Raw genomic sequence first — 14,621 nt, 5'->3', positions numbered from 1 at the left:
GCAAAGAGTGCTGGTGCCGAAATGAACCAGAAGGGTGCTGAGTGGGACGCAACAACACTGACTCTGTATACCCATGTACACAGATATGATAGGGTATGCAGTACCTGTTCTAAGATTTCACACAAACCGGGTACACGTCTACCTGGCACAATTCCTGCAACACTGGGCAAGAGCCAGATGCGTTCAAGTGCGGCTACTGTGTGTCAGGGAGTCGTAAAATTACTTTCGACTTCCTGATGCACATGATTGTACATGTACATGTATGAACGTACTCGCACTGGGCACTCTGGCCGCACGCATCTGCACGCGTATGCAGCCTGTCAGTGGCGGTATACCCTCGAAGTATAAAAAAGTATAGTACTCGACAGGACTTCCGACCGGGTCGCAGGTAACCCAGTGTTCTTTTTCCAAAAGGTCCAAGTACTCACAAACAGGGCCACTGACCCGGCTCTGGAGCAGACACTGGTAATCTAGGTCCAAGTTTGCTCGATTATGTTCTGACGCTTCATGTGCTTTCATAGCCAAGGTTTCTCACTTTCTTCGCAAGCTCTTTTAGTCTTGAGAGTTGACAACTGCTTATGGTTGTGTTGGCTGAAACATGTCAGCTAATCTGACAACCGTCCAACCCCATTTTACTGGTAAGTAGTCAGCGAGTGGCTTTGATGGGGCCATACTAGAGGGAAAGTTACGCGGCATATTTGTGCTTCCTTTTTGAAAACACGTTCTCGCTCGAAGGGTTTCTAAACTTTATCCCTGCGCTCATTGATGGAGTTCATCGATGGAGTTGCCAGCGGCACTCTACAGAAGAACAATGTTGTCAAGTTTTTTATGAAAAATAAATTGTCAAACATTTTCAAATTGCTATTAGTTTGGTTAGGGCCGGGTTCCACTGCGGCTCTGCAGCTCCACAGTACTTGGCTGCATGCAGCAGAGCGGCGCGGTTCCAGTGACACTCGCCATTCACGGTACCGCGATCGTGCTCGACGTTTTTTGATGACATTTAGCCTGCCTGCGCACGCGTGAAATCCAAAAAAATCCTAGTGTTCTGGCCTGTGCAACGAATTAAAATTCCCCCGAATAAAACAATTAAGTGCGGGAAACAATGCAAGCCGTGACCGCGGCTTGCATTTTTTTTGTATCAAGCAGCGAAGCGAAAGCTGGTGATGAGCCGCTGACTCGCTGGACCAGCTCGCAATGATGACGTTTCATGCCGTGGATGATGTGCGGCGGAGCGGCAGTGGAACCCAGCCCTTAGGCAAAGGAAATTTGTCATTAAAGGGGAACTCCACGAAAAAATGAAAATTTGATAGCCTGTAGAGTTTCGGGCGCTGAGTCGAATGGTCTTGGTCCGAAGTCTCTACGAGAAAGCGTTCTTGATATAATTTCAATTTTAGCCACGCCCCATACCAATGTATGTGTGACGTCATTGTGGCATGGTGCGAAAATACTTGGATTTTGAATCTCACTTTCTTCAGGACGAAATCAATTCAGAAAGTAGTTTGCCAAGTCGCCCGAGCCGCTGCAATGCCAAATTGTTGTGTTGTTGGTTGTGCCAGTATCATATCATCCTCCTGGGGTTAGTTTTCTCAGATTCCCAAAGGATGGAGACCTGGCAAAGCGCCGAGATGTTGCAATGCGTCGTGAAAATTTCAAGCCTATTTTCGCAGCACGAGCAATGTTTGCTCGCTGCATTTATGATCCAGAGGGACTTGAGAGCTGAGTTTTGACGAGTACGCCGTCCAGGAAAGCCCTCATCAGTGTACCAGTGCCCTCCGAACCGTGAGCCTCCAGCAAAGCGAACTCAACAAGCTGCAACTGAGAAAGCAGGGCGAGATACGTTCCATCAGGATCAGAAGAGTACATCACCCCATCAACTCCGACTGCAGCTAGCTGATGAACGATATTACCCCAGTAACTTTGCGCATACCAGTACTCAAACTGTGCACATCTGTCATCAACTGGGACGCAAACAGACAGACCCCCAGCAAGTACGAAGGTTACAGAACTGTTTGCTTGCGATGTGCAGGCAGCATGCACGACGAACTGTCTCACCAATCCTGCCAAACTGAACCAGTGTAAGTTGATTGCGTGGATATGTCTCTATTTATAACAGCTACCCTACTTCTAGGCATGGTTGCATGAATACCATATCACTCAGAGCAGTTGTTAGAAGTCTGGACAGCCTAGGAATAGTGCAAGTAAAGTGAAACAAAAATTTATTACACTCCGAGTTCCACGCTTGCGGGATCACCAGGCCAAAAAATCTAATTTCGAACAAGGAATGGGTTCTGGTTGTATGCGAAAGAAAAGTAAGTGAAGACCTATTGTGCAAGGAATACAGTGGGAACTACACATATTATACACATGCACTCACACCTTCACCCACATGCGCGCGCGTGTGCGTGCACACACACAAACACAACAACACACACACATACGCACCCACATACTCAATCGCATGCACGCTAGCCTAAGGATAGTACATACCGTATATTCTCTATTATAAGCACAGGTCTCCATTACTAGCACAGTCTCTAATACTAGCACACTGTGAGCACCTTTCGAAACATAAGCACGGTCTCTATTATTAGCACGGTCTTGGTGGAAATCAATGCTGCATGCATGATATCTAGCATGTATTTCTTCTTGCTCTGTATGGATTGTATTGGTTGAAAAAATATAAGCGCAGTCTCCAATATAAGCGCGGGGTAGAGGGGTGTTGAAAAAATATAAGCACGGCGCTTATATTAGAGAATATACGGTATGCTGTAGTAGTGGTGTACTTAGTGAAATGACTATGTGTACATCTAATGACGCCGCCACTCCACGCCAGAAGACAACAAACATCTGCTGAACATTTTTGCTCCCGTCTCTTATGGGCAACACAGGGAATGAAACGAACAATGCAATTGAGAACAAGAGTCGTCCTGTACGGTGAAGTTTCCATTTTCTCATACAGCAGTATATTGTCTAAGCAAGTGTGTTTTCTCCATATTCTTTTTGCCATGCAGGTATATCACAGTGTCCTGCCAAACTACATTCTCAAACGCATTCGTTTCTCAATTCTGGGGATGATTGGACACGCACATCTCGCAGCTCTTGACGACGTCAATGTCAACCGTCGCCACAGCACAACCAAAAAGACCGCGATAGGAAGGTATAAAGTCCAGTTCTCAAAGCATAAAGAAGACTGTGGCCAAATAGAAAATTATACGGCAGAAAGAGCTATGAGTATGTTGACAAGCTCATGTGTGAGGTGGTAGCGGTTGCAAATGGCAACCTCAATGTTCCTGCCTTGGAGAAGCGTGTTTCCCTGCCAAATTCCAGGTGGAAGCCTCCTGAGAAGGCTGAGGTGGTGCAGGATTTGGATATCTTTGCCTGATGGTATTCACAACGCAGGCTGGAAGACGACAACGAACGTGCTTGCCCAATTTGCCGTGTACATAGTGTGTACTGCCTGTGTGCCGCATAGCGTAGAGATCTACACAAACACAGAATGTCATATGGAATGTGTATGATGAGTGCTTGTACACATACCACATTGCTGTACCGTAATAATTATTATAGTCAAATACTCATTTACTCTACATATGCGCTGTATTGCACCTACCGGTACCTACCTGCACTTTCAGTGCGCGCGCCATACTAATTTAGTGTCCACTGGTACGAAGATGGAGGGTCTTGTAGAATTTACCATAATTGCTGATTTCAAATTGAATTCCAATGATCTGGGGGATGAATACTGATTAGGACGCGTTCGATTACCTACTTCAAGTACTAGTACAGAGATGTCTTGGTCAGAAAGTGCAGATTTCTTACTCTCCTGCCAGAATTTGTGCATTATTTTGGTGTACGCTTTCTTGACCCCACGCTTGTACGTTGCATGCCATGGTATACTAGAGAACGAGTTTATTGACAAAGTCTTATCGCTTGAAACGATAAAGTATGGGTTCGGGTGTGATCAAATGCACCCATGGTGCTCATAAACTGTGTGCAGTGCTCTCTTCACCAACAGAACACTACCTACCATACTTTGCAGATCGTGTACCAATCCAAGGGAAAATGACAAAGAAAAACGTGAGTCATGCATGAAAACTTGTGATAGCACTATAGTACAGAACAACGTTGTTCGTGCTATGCCTGACAACAATAAGTTACACACAAAACATTACGGCCATCGATCCTCACAAGATAAGTCAAGACATACTCGGAGCAAAGAGAAATTTGTTTGTGTCATGCATGAAACTTGTGATAACTACCAGTACAATGTCTTTCTTGTGCGACGCCTACTGTAGTGCGCCTGACAACAATAAATTTCCCCCCAAAAATAAGAATAAGTGTATCATGCTGATACGCGATCCTCACAAGACAAGTCAAGGCAAACTAATTGAGGCTTACCTAATGTCAGACTCTTCTGTCACTGGCATTGGCGGCTTCTGCATGTCGAGATAACCTCGAAGAGCAGTGATGGGCACAGCCTAATGCAAGGATACGATCTCGTAATCTGCGAGGTCCGCTACGCAAGAAACCTTGGGCCGTCTTGTCGACAGCGACGGCAGCATCCTTCCAGCAAAATCATTCCCGCGGGCTGGGCATGGCTATACACTTTTGTCCACGCTCGCACCAGTCGGAGTCCCAAACGAATCGAGATTCTGGTGGCCAAGCTACTCGTCTTCTGTCGGACGCAGCTGCTGAAGCATCTTCTTCCTCAACATTAAATTTTGTTACACGCGATGGCAGCTCCTCAGCAGAGTGTCTGGGCTCCCTGCCCCAACCATACGCGGCGGTGGGCTGTTGGTCGTCCTCACTGGCCTCAGCATCGCTGCCTTCATTGCTGGGGACAGAGGATTGTTCGGAATCGCCCATCTTCCCTTGAAATACCAACTAAAATTAGTGCTTGTAGATTGGCGAAGAGAAACGACTTTCCCACAATGACGTAGGCAGCCCGTGATGATGTAACCAAATGGCCGCATGACGTCAGGGCGCGGCCCCCGTTTTTGCAATTTCAAAGTGAAATATCTCAAGAACGCTTCGTCGTAGAGGCTTCGGACCAAGACCATTCGACTCAGCGCCCGAAACTCTACAGGCTGTCAAAGTTTCATTTTTTCGTGGAGTTCCCCTTTAATTTGTTTATGCTGCATAGATGGAGAGCTGCACACTCTGGCTTATGGACTCTCGCCTACAGTGTAGTCGTACTGCTAGTGTACTGGCATTACAGAAGACACGAAAAACGAGAACATAATTATGGCGAGAAAGTAATTACTGGCTAAGAATTGCCCTAAGACTTACCGCTTCTCAGTGCTCCATACCAGGAAGTAGTACAATACCTACTCCCTGCTCCATACGAGTGTTTTCTCCTCATTCTCTGCATCCTTTACCCCAGGAGTCTCGTCCATTTAGCGGCTCAAATGCTTGAGCTCCGGATAGCGGAAAATAGCTCGTCGTCCATTAGCGGCTCTAATAGTACCTGGTCTGAAGTGTCGCAGTCTAGCAACTATATTTTTCCAAGAGGGTAAGGGTTGCAAACCCAAAGAGACTGTAACAGTTTTCCCCTGTTCTCTATAACTTTACACTCCCTCGCACCTCATGCGTCTTACGCCTGTCTATTAGCACCTTCATTGGCGCCATTGCCACATGTATACTATCACATTTTGCATATAACTGGTCGAGGCACGCTCAACCAGGCCTCTTACTTTTCAAGTTTGATTAAACCTGTTACACTGGTAGCAGAGGATGGTTACTCAGTGGCGGATCCAGGGGGGTTCCGGGGGTTCCATGGAACCCCCTAAATTTTGCAAAGTGTACTGCTGAGAAATATCGAAAATTATCATGTGTGCACAAAAGGACGTCCGTCCGATCACAGTGCAGTCACTGAGTCAAGGAGTACAGTGCACTACATGCGGTAGATCGATACTGTACCGTGTACGTAGTCTGTCTACTGGCGTTCATGTCCGTGATTTACAAACGGACACTGTAGTGACTAGTGTAGACGTGTAGTGTAGACAACATTGGGAGCTTGTTTCCTTTTTGATCTTTGGAAACGATCCAAATTTTACCTCCATTGGCGCTGTCATTCACTGCTGCTCTGGATGGGTATGGTCAGTATTCCTTGGACAAGTTTTTTTCCGGAAGAGAAATGATGTTCCGATTGATGACACTCTTCAACGAACTTCGAATCGTACACGTAGAGTTCAAGCTCCTCAGAAGATGAGGGCTCCGACATCCAAGCAAAGTCAGTAATCTCTACCTGCTGCAGCATGCAGTAGTGACTAGTTGTTACTCCGCAGGAACGGAGTGCTGCGCCAGCGATGTGTTTTAGATGGCCTTGAACGGATTGTCGAGACGACACTGTTTCGCTGTTGTTGTTTCTGTCAAGTGATGACAATGCTCCTGTGATTATAGAGCATTTCGCATCGTAAAAATGCTAAAAATTCCGAAAGTACAAACGGACAGGGAAAGTTGTCATTTCGGCATTTCTGGCTCTCAACGAACCCATGGCTTGCATATTCGATCTTTACAAGAAAAGTTGAAAGGGTCTTCAAGCCCTCACTGAACCTGTGTGCCAGTCGATTGCAAACATGTATAATTATGATTATGTGTCCATACTAAATATATACAATGTAGGGTAAGCAGCAGCATTTGGCCCTGTACAGGTTTTCCATCGTCCACCACACCACAACTGCGCTCTCCAGAGATGGTGCAGTGGTGGTGTGCTGTGGCAACGTGGAGAGCGCAGTTGTGGTGTGGTCGATGATGGAAGAATATGTGTCCGTAGTTTGTTTTAAAAGCATGCGATTCCAACTAACACAATCGGATTGTCGTAATTACAACCGCACAACTTCAATACAATCTGATTCCATAATATTTTGGATGTTCAAATTTGGTTCAACCGGAACCCCCCTGTAGAGATCTCTGGATCCGCCCCTGAAGTGGGAGGTGTTCTAAGAGCATTTGTGAACTTGAGACAGGACAATTGGGATTCGCTTCTACCACTCTGCGAGTTGAAGACCAGGCAGGCACAGTGGGTTGGTCAAAGACCATGATTGAGATACGAGAGGTACCTGGTTCAAGTCCTGCCTGGGAGCGGTTTTTCCAGCCGTGCTGCTACCCACAGTCAACTGGGTACTTGTGGCCAGGCACAAGGGGTACATGGATGCAGCTAATGGGGTCGTTCGCGGCACTTGTGCCAGTGGTTGTGAGACTTATCCACTCACCCCCACCGTTAGGCGCTGCATCTGCCGCTAGGATTTATCGGGTGTTAGCGGCCGTCGTGAGTTCCCTTCGGGAACGGACACGATAATTTACTTTTTTTTTACTTTACTCTGCGAGTTTGCAATAAATAGTTCACAACAGTCATCTGTAGCTAATACACCGTTCTATCTGAACTATGGGTTTGACCCTAAGTCCCCGCCCGAATTCATTCTTACGGGAGGGGAAAGGAGTGATTCGGTCGATTGGCTTCATGAGCAGGAAGCCGCACTAAGGATAGCTCGAGATGCAATGCTCGACGCCCAGGCAAGGCAAGCTCTATACGCAGACCAGGCGAGAACGCCCAGTGATTTGAAGGTTGGTGATAGCGTTCTTGTCTACAGAGACTTTCTACTGACCCCGGAAACTCGTGGCCAGCCCTCTCGGAAGTTGCAACCCAAGTGGTTTGGTCCGTATCGTATCCAGGCTAAGATTGGAGCGAGTGCTTTTCGCTTGGAACTACCCCGTGAACTTCGCTGCCATCCCGTGTTTAATGTCACTGCTCTTAAACGCTACGAAGAGAACACGATTCCTGGAAGACACCAACCCCCGCCTCCGCCCTTCACAGATCTAGATGGACACACACGCTATGTTGTCGAAGCCGTTTTGAATCACCGACACCGCAGTGGTGAGCAACACTTCCTGGTGCATTGGAAGGGTTACCCCAGCAGCGAAGCTACGTGGGAGCCCGCTGGCAACCTATGTGATGAGTCTGGTCGGAATATTAAACCGCTGCAGAACTATCTAGCCTCACAACGACAGCAGCCTTGATCTAACTGGGCTGAGCCATATGCATCTCTTACTGAGATAGTTAATAATATGTTATAGACTGATATAGTTTTGCGTCATCTCCTTGTGAGAGTGATGAAGTTGAGTTGGATTACATTTCAATGTGGTTATGCATGTGCATGAGTGATTATTTAATATTCCCCTTTCCACAATTGCATCTCCTAACTGGATTGTGTTATCTAATAGAACCTTGGGCTTCCTATGGGGCCGGGAGAGTGTAATAGTTTTACCTTGACACTTCTTGCTTGTCTTATGGTAACACCTTGTGTTCCTACTATTCTCACTCCTGCGGTTCTCGCTTTCTTTTTGAACATCATTCGGGGAATTCTCCAATCAATCAAGTCTATACTGTTACACACACTGGATGAGAAGGGTACACTGGTCACCTAATTCTACATTACACCTGAAACCTGGCAGGTTGCTGACAGCGAAATTGTTGTTTTTTTGAATTTTTTCATTTTAAAACCAGCTCAAAGTGATCAAATGCACACACTGTTACTGTGAGAATCACAGCCAGCTTTTCACAAGTCAGGCGCGTAGCACCGCCGTTGGGGGTGGTCCGGGGGATCTCCCCCCCCCGGAATATTTTGAAATTTAATAGAGTGCAAAATCCTGCATTCTGGGCACTTTTGACTTTGTTTTACGATGTTGGTCGTGGTCGGGTGAAAAAGTGGTCCGGAGCGGCTGCTACGCCCCTGAAAGTGCATGTATACATCTAGAATGTCAAAATTGATTGAAATCATTTTCTCAACGCATGACTGTACTGTTCAGCTTTCATATGTATCACACTACTTGTCTGCCGTGTGTTGGAAAAAGGCACTCGGCCACAACTCGATTCACGGTTTGTCATAGTTATGTTGTCATGGTGATACTGTTGCCATGCAGGTGTTTCCAACTGAAGTTGTTGTGTTGGTACGTGACCCTGACAACCAAGTCATGTACAAGACCTGGAAGTTAGTTCTTCGCCGAGGTGAGGATTCTATTTTCTGTATCGATTTGTGTGTGTGTGTGTGTGCGCGCGCGCGTGTGTATGTATGTGTGTGTGTGCATGTGTGTGTGTGTGTGTGTGTGTGTGTGTGTGTGTGTGCATGTGTGTGTGTGTGTGTGTGTGTGTGTGTGCGTGTGTGCATGTGTGTGTGTGTGTGTGTGTGTGTGTGTGTGTGTGTGTGTGTGTGTGTGTGTGTATGCCGGAGTATGTGGTGTGGTGTGTGTGTGTAAAGAAAAAAATGGAAAAAATTGAAATGAAAAATAGAGATTCACTGGCCAGAAAAAAGTCACTTCAAACAGCTGTGTGGTGGATACCAGGCTAAAAATAGTGGCAGTCAATTCATCAGCCTTGCAAGCTGTTGAATGGTGTAATCCCAGCACAAGTTGCTATGTCTAATAATTTATAGCTGTTCGCTATCACCGCTTCCGCGATGGGCATGTCTGAGGTCTGAGGTGTGTGTGTGTGCATGTGTACATACGTGTGTTCCCCCAACCTGTCGGAAGGCTACCTTCTTGCCAAACCATTTGGCAATTGGACTAGTTTCGGCTCCACAATCCAGTATAGTTACTTAATTTCATACTCAGTAGCTGAGGTTGTTGGTACGTCTGTTGACTCTCGGTTGCCAGTACTCAGTAGCTGAGGTTGTTGGTACGTCTGTTGACTCTGAGTTGCCATTACTCAGTTGCCAAGGGTGGTTGGTAAAGTAACTCCAATTTCACTTCAAGGTACCAGTGCATCTAGTGTCTGCTTTTATCAAAGCAGTGTGCTGTCTATACAGTATACTGTATACTGGGTACCCCAGCAAGTGTAGGCTGTGCATAGGTAACTACTGTCTTGGGGCCGTCCTATTGTCATGTACTCCGTGTGGTGTAGACCAGGTGTGAATTGGTGGTCGATTCACATGGTTTTTCCGGTTGTGTGGACTAGACAGTTATCTGGCGCTTGTCTTGATCTGTTTCAATCAGAATCAGATCCGCTATCGTTGCTATAAGAGAAAATCTGTGGGTGTACATCCAGTGCATTTGCAAATTTGCATACTTCTAATGCGACGGGCGGATACATGGTACATGGTACGTGTGTGTGTGTGTGTGTGTGTGTGTGTGTGTGTGTGTGTGTGTGTGTGTGTGTATGTGGTGTGTGCGTATGTGGTGTGTGTGTGTGTGTGTGTGTGTGTAGCATGGCTACTTTATGACACGTAATTTGTATACACATAAATAGTACACCATAGCTGGAATGTATGGATAGCTGTGCGCATACTCGCATTGCCTTGGTCTTCTTCTCCTTGTGAGACAATGGGCGCTTTCGATTACATGTTTACACAATTCTGGAACTGGTTTTTTTAAAATTCTGGAATGACCAGAATGAGCGTATTCCGGCCTTGTAAACGAACGACTGGAATTCACAACGCATTTTATTCATGTCATGTCACAAACGAAATTCATGAATCGCAAAAAGAGATCACTTACACCCTGGCGATCGATCACGAGCACGTGGACCTAGCATCGCGCACACGCCGGCCAGGGAGGCTCTTCGCGCTTGAGTCATGACCAAACCGGTAACACACCGACAGTGCAATTCTGGCCCCAGAATTAGAGAAATTCCGCCTTCTCTTCAGAATTGATAGATTCGACGGAATTGGATAAAATCAATTCTAACGACGGAATTTGTCACTTTTTGTGTAATCGAACTGTGCATCAACAATAACTAATTCTAGAATTGACTGAAATGCGTGTAATCGAAAGCGCCCAATGAACGAATGATAACTACTTATGTAACTACAAGTACATGTATGTGCTTTGAGTGCTGAGAGTATACGGTTACAATGGTGGCAGCGGAAAAATAGTCGTCGGTTTTGTCCTCGGCTGGGAAGACGCGTCCGCAGGAGAGACAAGTTGCAGAGTCGACAAGTTCCAGAGAGTCTGAGACCAGTTCCAGCTACTCGGGAGACCAGCCCACAGACTAAGTTCTAATTTACTAGTATTGATCATTCTATCCTTCGTCTCGTTTTGCATTCTTTATTCTTGACTGATCGTTCGCGCGCTGTGCATGTGCATGAGTAACAGTTTTGTTTGGTGCAGAAAGCTAGAAAGGGCTACATTTTCACAAAAATATTTTGCGCACGTGAGTCGAGCTCGCGTGTGCGTGCATACTTACTCAGCAAGTACACTGTTGACGTCATGTCCCGTACGTGTACGTCCGTGTGACGTAACCAGAATGTTTTGTGTACTACAGTCGTCCCTCTCTAATCCGGCACTTTATAAACCAGCACCCTCTATAAACCAGCACAATTTTCAGTAGCCAAAATGTCCTCTTCATGCACATTGCAGCAGTAGATCAGATTTGTTAATCCAGCACCCTCCCTAATCCAGCAGATTTCCGTGGCACAAATGGTGCCGGATTATAGAGGGACCACTGTAGTACGTGTAGATCAGTAACATTTTTCAAAAGTTTTTTTGAACTACAAATGTTTGTAACTCGCAGCTATGTAGCTTGGGCCATTGATAGTGAGATATCGAGATTGGCAAGTCCAAAGGCAGAAAGAAGACCAGGTCCCCCCGACCTCGTCTGTTAAAGATACCGTCTGACGAACATGCCAGTGCATCAGAGTTGCACCAGTCTAATGACACCGGAGTGCGTGATCAACTAGCTCAAGCGCTCGAGAAACTTGATCGCAGGTTGACAGATTGACAGACCTCGAAAAGAGACTCAGCTGTTTGGAAATTGTTGCTCAACCAACACAAGTTCCTGCAGGAGCAAGTAATACTAATAGTTTCGAATTTGATCAGCCTCATAGCAGTAGCAGTGGTCGTGGATATTCGTATGGTCGTGGTGGTCATGTGGAACCACCCATTTGTTTTGGTTGTGGACAACCGGGCCATTTTGCTGTAGATTGCCCACACAACCCTTGGCGCTCGGGAAACTGAGTACGACTGGTGGTGTGGGACAACTCCCAGTCGTTCACGAGGAGCCATCAGATGAAGTACGTATCGAGGCTGTATCGTCTGTAGTCCCTATGCTAGATCTCCATGTTCAAGGCAAGTGTGTAACGGCGTTAATTGACTCTGGGTTCTGTGTTTCTATGTTGCATGAGCAAACATTTTTGTCCACGTATGGTGATGTGCCCTTGCAAGCTGCTCCCCGTTTGTGTGCGGCTAATGGTGAGGGACTCCAGGTTCTGGGTGCTGTGGATATTGAATGCTGCATTGGAGAGCGCTCATTCTTGCATACATTTGTAGTGTCTCCTGATATCCGCCGTGATATGATATTGGGATCTGATTTCTTGTTTGACCATGGAGCGTTATTGAACATTCCTCAAGGCACGCTAACTTTAAATGATCTGTCAGTCCTGCTAGGAGTGAAAGCTACTAGTGTTGGTCCATCAGAGCCCAGTCCGGTTGTTGCGGCGGACACTGAACCGCTATCTGACTCTTGGAGTACATGTAGTGATAGTAATTCTGAGGAAGACCCGGGCACGTACTATTCTCGTGTCACTGTTTGTAGTAAATTAACTCTGCCTGCCGGCCATGTCGTGCTGGTCCCATGCAAGTCGGTGCAAGAGGCATCTGTGACTGTGGATTGTGTTGCTGTTCCACTGGACTCATTCTTGGTAAAGTTTCCAGATGTGTCTGTGACCCCCAGTGTGGTTACGGTTGGACCTGGCAGGTCCGGTGCGGTAGTTGTGTTGGAGAATCACTCTGACTACGCAGTACAAATTGCTAAAGATGTTGATATTGCAGAATTATCTCCTGTACCCGATAACTTGCTTGGAGAGGATGATGATCCTGCTGATTCATCTGTTGCGGATATTAGGGCTCAAACGGTCACGGTTTTACCCCTAACGGTTCTTCGTAACCGGTCTGCAACCGGTTAATCGGACTAACCGTTTGAGCCCTAGCGGATATGCAACCGGTTGTGCTATCCCCGGAACGTGCCGAGATAATCCGTACGTGTGTTGAGTCTCGGAATCACCTGGCAGCACCTGAAAAGATCAGACTTACAGAGCTTCTCCGTGAGAATCATGACTTGTTTCTCTTGCAGGAGGCCCGAGGGTGATTTTGGTTCTTGTGATGTTTTGCCACATAGCACATGTAGTGCTGGTGATACACATGTACAGCCAGTTAAGCAGCCTACGCGCGCTTTGCAAGCTTTGCTGGATGATCTGTTGTCCCGTGGTATACTCACCGAGTCCATTAGACGCTGGGCGTCGCCCATAGTTCTCATTCCCATGAAGGACGGATCTCTCCGATTATGTATCGACTACCGTAAGTTGAACAGAATTGCGGAGCCAGATGCCGCGTATCCTATCCCACGTGTTGATGACATATTGGACTCACTCTCTGGCTGTTCATGGTTCACTTGCCTGGATTTGGCGTCAGGATATTGGCAGGTTCCTAAGCACGAGGACCATACGGCAAAGACTGCCGTTACGACACCGTTGGGTTTGTGTGATTTCTTGATTGTGTCTGGCTGTAGAAATGGTCCAGCGACGTTCCACCGTGTAATGGAAGCAGTGCTTCATGGTTTATGTAGTGTGCCTACCCAGCCATTCTGTCAAGTATTCTTCAACAGTATATTGAATGCCAGCTCTACCTTCACTGGACAGCTCCAGATCCTGCAGTCTGTATTTGGCCGGGTTCGTACTGCTGGACTAAAGGTAAACTTGGAAAAATGTTCTTTTTTCCAACGGAAGGTGCTCTTCCTTGGCCATTAAGTTTCGGCTGAAGGTTTGGCTCCGGATCCCACCAGGGTTGAGGCTATTGTGAAGTGGGCCGTACCCCAGTCTGTACGAGGTGTCAGGTGTTTCTGTTTTACCGCCGCCTCATCCGTGGTTTTGCTCAGCGCTCCACTCCACTGAATGTATTAGCAGGCAAGGGTGCCAGCTTTACACGGACTAAGAGTAGTGATGCGGTGTTGACGTCTATGAAGCGGTCATTGACCAAAGCCCCAGTGTTAGCATATCCTGACTTTTCTGTCTTGTCTGACAGCTTTGTTCTAGATACTAATGCAGGGGCGTCGGAAGGAGGTAGAAAGTGGTACGGCTCGACAGTGAGAGGGAGTCCGAGGGAAACTTGCCCCGGGAATTTTTTTTCAAAAAACACTCAAAATTTCCCTCTCCAGAGGGTCTCCAAAGATCTACGAGTCATGACACATACATGCCATGCAGTTCCGTAGTCGACAGCCTAGTCACGCGTTACACGGTACAGTGACCTGACTGGTGCACCGGTGACGGATCGCGCGCGGCTCACGATCACGCGTGGTCATGTACAAACTCGATCCCCCCCCCCCCATTTTTTTTACACCGGATTTGGACGTTCCGCGTGCACCACCTGGACCCCAAAGTGGTACGGCTCGAGCCGTACCAGTCGTACCGCTTCCGACGCCCTTGTAATGCAAGCAAGGTGGCCATTGGAGCTGTCCTCAGTCAAATTCAAGATGGCGAGGAACACCCCATTGCCTTTGGCAGCCGGGTATTGTAGAAGGTAGAGAGGAACTAGGATGCGTCAGACCGGGAAACACTTGCCCTTGTGCATTTTGCCAATCAGTTCCGGCACTATTTACTCGGTCAGAGTTTCATTGCCCGTACTGATAACACTGC

General features: G+C 47.0%; 1 long non-coding RNA gene across 1 annotated transcript; it reads right to left on the bottom strand.

Moving 5' to 3' along the window:
- Positions 1-3,152: 3,152 nt before the first annotated feature.
- LOC135827580 (uncharacterized) lies at positions 3,153-4,708 on the bottom strand. The gene is made up of 2 exons (XR_010555505.1): positions 4,399-4,708; positions 3,153-3,481 (listed from the first exon to the last, which is right to left on the bottom strand). It is a non-coding gene; the product is annotated as an uncharacterized LOC135827580 (long non-coding RNA).
- Between the last annotated feature and the right edge of the window lie 9,913 nt (positions 4,709-14,621).

The sequence above is a fragment of the Sycon ciliatum genome, chromosome 11, assembly GCF_964019385.1.
Source record: "Sycon ciliatum chromosome 11, ocSycCili1.1, whole genome shotgun sequence".
Taxonomy (NCBI): Eukaryota; Metazoa; Porifera; class Calcarea; order Leucosolenida; family Sycettidae; genus Sycon; species Sycon ciliatum.
Note: the sequence above shows the minus strand (reverse complement) of the source record. Positions and strands in the feature narration are given on the sequence as shown.